The sequence below is a fragment of the Ips typographus genome, linkage group LG11 (genome assembly GCF_016097725.1).
Source record: "Ips typographus isolate SLU linkage group LG11, UJ_Ityp_2.0, whole genome shotgun sequence".
In the NCBI taxonomy this organism is placed as follows: Eukaryota; Metazoa; Arthropoda; class Insecta; order Coleoptera; family Curculionidae; genus Ips; species Ips typographus.
This window is the reverse complement of record NC_138432.1, coordinates 9,676,364-9,684,804: the sequence shown is the minus strand read 5'-3', so window position 1 is coordinate 9,684,804 and position 8,441 is coordinate 9,676,364.

Below are 8,441 nucleotides of genomic sequence, written 5' to 3'. Positions count from 1 at the left end.
TTTAAATTCTACAATTTGATAGAATGTAACGGAAGAAGCACACATTGGCGGGTTCCTGTCATATTCTACAGACGTGTTTCTCTTGAAAATTTTCTTCCTTGGTTTGAAGAAGACGCATCGAGTCTCGTTTAAATGTTTAAAATCTAAAAGACATTTTGACTCGTTTATTTGAAATTACAAATTGATTACGTAACAGATTTTAGTGCTTTTCTTGACATTAAGTAAAAACAAAATGTAGAAGGGCAAAAAGTACTTTTTTAACTCCCTTATTATAATATTCACTACCAGTTAAAAACATCTACTTCGTTTATATCTTTTTATGAATGGGCGTAACGGAAAATCCCGTTACCTTTAAAGGTTTAATATTGACTACGATATATTTGAGAAGGGTTAATAAACTTTACGAAATAGGCACCCCAATTACCTAAGCTCTGATTTACGAGAGGCCCAAAAAAACTGTACTATTTCCCTGTAATATTTCGCCGGGACTGTCAAACAGACCATGGGAGTAAACCCAGCATCCCCTAAACGAAAACTTGGGATCGGAGTACCTGGAAGGCAAAAAGGTATAATAATCAGACCGCGCTCCATATTTAAATATATCAGATTTATGTTTCGTGGGTAAATGGCGTTTCTTGGGGCACTTTGATAAGGGATTAGGTTTTGCCCTGGTGCACTTTTTTCAACAATACCCGCCCTACCTGCAAAGTGAAGTCGACCTGAAATACAATACGCTTGACTAGGGCGCATTTGATATTACGATTTCCATTTCATCTATAATGTCCCAGTACCTAAGAAGATGCTGATTGTGCAATAAAGAGGAGGAAAGTCACACCGATATGAATTTTTAAGTGTGGGAATGATTGAATTTAGTTGAGGTTCGATCATGTGAAAAAAGTCTAATTTGCAGTTTCTTCCTCTTTAAAGATCAATTAGGAGTTGCAGTAAATGTTACTTTAAAATTCGAAGACAAAAAGTATTCAACAGAACCATTCACGTGTCCCATTCGCGAAGCTTTATGTCCTGTTGTAAAGCGTTTTGCACCCATTAATCGCTGGGCAGAATACAATTTGTACTAATTTACGACGCTTTTATTTCCTTCAAATCAATTAACAAACTGCTGTTTCTAAAAAAAAATCAATTGGGTGCGAAAGGAGAGAAGATTCGCCGTCCTTTTTTTCAATCCACTTTACCGAAACAGTAATTTAGCAATAAAGCTTTGTCTGCTGTAACAAAAACAAAACCCTTACTAAAAATTCCTATCACGCACAACTCGGCCCTTTTAGTCTTTTAATTTATTATAAGTAGCATTACAGGCAATCCGTGTAAGCCAAATTGCATTTTATAATATCAAAAAGGAGGTAGAGGCCAGATGTTCCTCCTAAAAAAACACGGTCTGAACATTGCATAAAATACCGTTCCTTTGCTGTCCTTGTCCCTCTGTGATTGAACCGAATGGATGTTGAAGAGAGAGGGTAAGTGTCTGTCTACCTGGATATCCGACACGTTCCTTGCCACGCGCCCTAACTCGGGATGGAATTTGCACAACAATCGGACTGGGATTTCTTTTATCCCCCCGTATAACTGCCAACGATACGGTTGATGATGAATTATGGTTTGGACTGTTGCATTTTTACCATCAGTATGCAATATATAATAGTTATGGTTATTAACCTAGTATAGAAAATAGTATGTCATTAACCAAGGTTTGGACAGACGCTTTAATTGACCGTATATCAAGTTTAAATCCAGAGGAGTAAAGCGACGACAGATTTAAGATATAAGGCCATTAAAAGCTGTCTAAACCGTGGATGTTAGACGTTTTTCCACTATAACCATATTTTTGATAACCATTTTATTGAAATTTAAAAATGTACGATAACCTAACCTAACCTAACCTAATTTATCTGTCTCTATCAAGTCAAGTATATTTCACATGTCATGTGTCTTAATAGACATTGACATTATTATTTACCTAGGTCAATAATAGTTCCTCTTTTTTTAAGTTTGTGCCAGACTAGCTATTTTTGACCTAGGTCAACAATGACCATTAAGGTAAAGAAAACTAATTTCTCAAGGTACTATCGGTCTACTAATTAGTGGAAAAATACTATTGTTTAGTTTCAAATCAGTAGGTAATTGAAGATTGCGCAAATTTATTGCACCTAACCTTAAAAAACAACAACTAATCAACTTACTTTTTCAGATTCAGTCAATGTTGCCAGATCTGCTGTTAAAACAGTATATCTACCGTTTTTGTAGTTCTTCCACCGTTCTCCTGTTTTTTGTATACCTATAATCTACCGTTTTTAATTACGTTATTGCCATTATGTTGGCTGCGAAACTTTTTATATACTTTTTCGGTTTATTGAATAGGAAATTTAATAAGGACTCGCTTAAAAGAAAATTTGCTTAAAACAGTCATTTTCTTACTGCAAATTATTCTCTAAGACCACGTGTGTCACTATTGTCAGAATTATATAGTCTAGCTAAATAGTGTCCTACAAACACGTGACAACTGTCAATAACGTCAAAACTGTCAAACCATGCACAAAAGTTGCAAAAATCAGCGTTTGGAAACATTTTCTTGCAGTATTTGATACAAAATGTGGTTCTGAGAATTATGACAGTTATTTGGACCATTATCACGTGACCGTCTAGCTAAATAGGGTTTTACAATCACGTGAAAACTGTGACTAACGTGAAAACGGTCAAACCAAGCACTAAAATTGGAAAAATCAGGATTTAGAAACGTTTTCTTGCAGTATTTGATATAAAACGAGTTTCTGAGATTTATGACAGTTATTTTGCCAATTGTCACTTCATAGTCTAGCTAAATAGTCTTCTAAAATCACGTGACAACTGTCAAAAACGTCAAAACTGTCAAACCATGCTCTAAAGTTGCAAAAATCAGGGTTTAGAAACGTTTTCTTGCAGTATTTGATATAAAACGTGTTTCTGAGAATTATGACAGTTATTTGGACCATTATCACGAGACCGTCTAGCTAAATAGTGTTCTACAGTCACGTGACGATTGCCACTAACGTCAAAGCTGCCAAACTATGCTCTAAAGTTGCAAAAATCAGGATTTAGACACGTTTTCTTACAGTTTTTGATATAAAACGTGTTTCTGAGAATTATGACAGTTATTTTGTCAATTGTCACTTCATAGTCTAGCTAAATAGACTTCTGAAATGTGACAACCGTCAATAACGACAAAAATGTCAAACCATGCTCTAAAGTTGCAAAAATCAGGGTTTAGAAACGTTTTCTTGCAGTATTTGATATAAAACGTGTTTCTGAGAATTATGACAGTTATTTGGACCATTATCACGTGACCGTCTAGCTAAATAGTGTTCTACAGTCACGTGACGATTGCCACTAACGTCAAAGCTGCCAAACTATGCTCTAAAGTTGCAAAAATCAGGATTTAGACACGTTTTCTTACAGTATTTGATATAAAACGTGTTTCTGAGAATTATGACAGTTATTTTGTCAATTGTCACTTCATAGTCTAGCTAAATAGACTTCTGAAATGTGACAACCGTCAATAACGTCAAAACTGTCAAACCATGCTCTAAAGTTGCAAAAATCAGGGTTTAGAAACGTTTTCTTGCAGTATTCAATGTAAAGAGTGTTTTTGAAATACATGATTTTTGACAATGGTTACGTGACGGCCTACTTAAATTATCCTTTAAAACCATGTGACATCTGTCACTAATGTCAAAACTTAAAAAACAATTATTAATGAAAAAATATATATATATTTTTGAAGTACGGTTTTTATAGCAAGAATTAATAATTACATTTCTGACAACTATTAAAAGACTAGAAGTATAATAATGTAAAATGAATGAATTTGTTTTGATCTACCGTTATCTACCGTTTTTTGACTGATTATTCCACCGCCATTAAATATTTTGACTTGGCAACACTGGATTCAGCATCTCGGTGACAGGAAGAGATAGAGAAGCTAGCTAGTTTTGGCACATTTTGTAAAAATTTGTATCCCTTTTCTAATAACGATTTAGTAAAACTGTTTCAAAAATTGAAAAATGACACTTTTGGTGAAAAGTGCAATTTTGGCAATTTTTTTGCTCCATACAGCAAATTAAAATATACCTACCAAATAACCTTAACTCAGTGCAATTTTAGCATTTTTGTTGCTTTAAAATGCTCACATCAAAGTTTTAAAAACCATGATACTTGGAGCATTAGTATTATTATAATTCTCATGCTTAACCTGAATAAACTAATGGAAATTTCTTCCATAAAGTGAAATACAGACGACTTCATTCACCAGTATGTACTTAAAGCTTACAGCTTACAGATCGCGCATATATTTTTGCCAAATAAATCAATTTTGTGGGTTATGTTTAACTACCAAAAACAACTAGTAATTATAATATTCTATGTGGCATAAATGACAAGTCTTTTTAACCAATAATGTAAAAAATCAGACTTTTTCAGTGTGGAAAGTATCTCTTCACCATACAATCTAGATCTAGAATCTCTGATTTTAGTAATATAAATAGAAACTTTGAGACAATACTTAACAAAAACTTTCCTTATTTAAGTCTTACTTACAAATTATAGTAATAATTATTTTATTCTTAGCTATATTAGTCTATTCACCCCAGATTTAAGCTGAAAAAAGTAATATTACAACCTTTACAACTTTACTATAATGGGTAAATCTATTCAAATAACAATCCAAAGTTTCCTTATTGCAGTTTAGTTGCTGTTATTCTCTAAAGTGCCTCCACTCAATCTCCGCCTATATTTTGTTACCTCAACTAAATCCACTATACTTACATTTCCAACATTATTGTTGCAATCCACGTGACCACCAACAATTTACATAAACCAATAGAACTCGATTGGGGCAATGGGAAAACTTTTTGCGTTATTGGGGGGAATAAATGGAGCGATTTGGCTGGAATTGTACCTTTGAGGACTCATTCATCTTAACAGAAACTGTTCGTTACAGCTGTAACCAGTTTTTTTTTAAATTTTGGGCCACGTGATGCTACAAAAAGCCATTTATTTGCAACAAAGTGGAAAAAATTGCCTAAAGCTGAAAAGTGGGAAAGTTTTAAGAGTTGCTATATGGATATTTATTATATGTAGGTAGAAAGTTTAAAAATTAATAGGTGAAATTTAGAGTGATTTAAAACATTACACCAGAACAAAAATTGTACATTTGAGTCAGTACTTGTTTAGGGTCATTGAACAAATTGTAATTTGTGTGTATGTTAATAATAATATTTTAACTTCCACAAATTGAAAATTTAATTGATTTTGACATATATCTGACCCAATTACTTTATCACCTTTTATTCTAAGCAGCACAATGATATATTCGAAAAGTTTACTTGTGCAACTTGTCTCCTAAAAGCTTGTGAAACTTTGTCGCTACTTTATCTAGCTAACATACACAATATGTCATTGTTCAGAAACTTGTACAAGATAATAATAAGCAACTTCCCCGGCTTTTTCAAAAAGTAGCCCATCAGGTTAAACTGCCAGAACTAAAAGCAGCTGCACGAGATCACTTCCTTGCATTTAGAATGTGTGTGCAACATATTCTGAACAGTTTCTTGCAAGATTTATGTGGTTAATTCCCGCTTTTGTTGCCTGAAAATTACGGTCAGTTTTGTGCGTTGCCAATTAACTAGAACGTCAGAGAGATGGTATGCTGAATTTACGGTTAATTGTACTTGTTGTGACTCAGTTTCAAACTAATCCGGAGTGAACTCCATTGAAAAGAATAGTTTTCTAAAAAAAGCTGCTCAATTCATGTTTTCCATCCAGACACGTGTACGATACTCCTTCAAATGCATCGCACGTCCGATATGATAGCGTTTTCCGCTTTTCTTTGGTATTTTAATATGACAGAAACTGGATATCGGAGTAAAAGAACTTCCTGAATAATTGACTCGTCTGTATAGTACGTTATCCAGGCACTTTCTTCCATAGCAATTAAAAGGAGTGTTTATACAAGCTAATGAATTTTTAAATCGCTGCAGTCAGCAAACTTTTACCGGAAAACGGTAATAATTGCCAATTAAATTTCAATCCAACATTACAAGAATTTACCAAAACCAATTAAATACATTCACCAAATTAAATTGTGGGAAGAGTTGTTATTTACCATTTTTTTAAATTGAGTTGTGATGCAAATATTCAAGACTTTAAGAATGATTTCATACACAAAAAAGTTGAATGCAATTATTGTAAATTCAACTACTTCTATTGAAAATTAGCAACATTTGATGCTAAATACCAGCAAAATTCTTTTCGAGCAAAGTCTGATGCATTTTTAAATTGCCCCCAGCTAAAATTACTGCAAAAGCGGAAGCAAAATATTAATTATTAAGAGAAATTCTGTAATTTCAATAAAAAATTCTCCCAGTATCGTCTCGGAAAAACTTCCAGACGAAGAGTTACGCTCACTAATTTCAGCTTCATGTCGCTAAATGCTTCAGACTATTACTGTGATGTAATCTGTTTTTCTCTGAATCAAGTCGATTAAAGGAAATGTAATTTAAAACCGAGTTTTGTCGGGAATTTTTTAATTACGTTAACTTTTTAGTGCTGTAAAAATGTTGCTGGAGGTCAAATTGTGTGCTTTCCACCTCTTAAAAGAAGGTAACTTCTGAACTGCGCTTTATTAGTCCACAAGGAAAATTAGGGCAAATATGTTTCACGACGTAAAATTTTGTGGTAATAAACTTTAATTAAGTCATCAGGTTTTATATTTGCTGGGAATTTTTTACTTTAATCCACAAAAGTTTTACAGACTGAAAAAGCTCCCAATTGGATGGTTTTAAGGGTTTTAAAACTTTCAGTTTGGATTAAAATTGGTGGAAAACCATTAATCAATACACCAATTTTCCACCGAATTATTTAAGAGCAACTCAACTGGACGAGACTATGTTATTGATCAAAAGTTAAACTTAACTCTTTAAAATGAGGTGCAAGTCAATATTTTGACAGAAAATTCAAAATGGCGGCCTGGGACGCCATTTTGTCTGTCATTTCTTGAAACTATGTGAAATTTCCTTTAAAATGAGGTGCAAGTCAATATTTTGACAGAAAATTCAAAATGGCGACCTGGGACGCCATTTTGTCTGTCATTTCCTGAAACTACGTGAAGCTTCCTTTAAAATGAGGTGCAAGTCAATATTTTGACAGAAAATTCGAAATGGCGGCCTGGGACGCCATTTTGTTTGTCATTTCTTGAAACTATGTGAAATTTCCTTTAAAATGAGGTGCAAGTCAATATTTTGACAGAAAATTCAAAATGGCGGCCTGAGACGCCATTTTGTCTGTCATTTTTTGAAACTACGTGAAATTTCCTTTAAAATGAGGTGCAAGTTAATATTTTGACAGAAAACTCAAAATGGCGACCTGGGACGCCATTTTGTCTGTCATTTCTTGAAACTATGTGAAATTTCCTTTAAAATGAGGTGCAAGTCAATATTTTGACAGAAAATTCAAAATGGCGGCCTGAGACGCCATTTGGCTGTCATTTCTTGAAACTACGTGAAATTTCGTTTAAAATGAGATGCAAGTCAATATTTTGACAGAAAATTCAAAATGGCGGCTTAGAACTGTCAAAAAATACAACTTTTTTATTTTTCAAGTTACAGTTGACGTCTCGGTGTCATTTTATGTTAAAATTTACTGGAAAAGACGCTGGTGCAGTCGGTTTTTTGATATCTCAAAAACTAACAGAGTAGAATTCTAAAATTTAGTAGACCTAAAATTTAACATTTTAACCATTTCTTGCCAGGAACTCGGGCGGATTAAGAGATACGTGAAATCTGACTGAAAAATATTTACAATATAATACGTGATATTATGGAAATTTGCCGCCCTCTGGCGGCCAAACGGTGTTATCAATCAACTCATGTGGGGATATTTTTGGAAAGCTTGTAATCTGCACTATCTTTTGTTTTCTATGACATTTTGACGTATCTTGTCAAGTAAGGGAGTAAATTAATGTGAAAGCAGCGGGTGTCTAAAAATGTGCGATTTTATGGTGAAGCAATTTTGACGCTTTCTAGCGGCCAAACGGTATGACCAATCAACTCATGGGGGGATATTTTTGGAAAGCTTGTAATCTGCACTATCTTTTGTTTTCTATGACATTTTGACGTATCTTGTCAAGTAAGGGAGTAAATTAAGGTGAAAGCAGCGGGTGTCTAAAAATGTGCGATTTTATGGTGAAGCAATTTTGACGCCCTCTAGCGGCCAAACGGTATGACCAATCAACTCATGGGGGGATATTTTTGGAAAGCTTGTAATCTGCACTATCTTTTGTTTTCTATGACATTTTGACGTATCTTGTCAAGTAAGGGAGTAAATTAATGTGAAAGCAGCGGGTGTCTAAAAATGTGCGATTATATGGTGAAGCATTTTTGACGCCCTTTAGC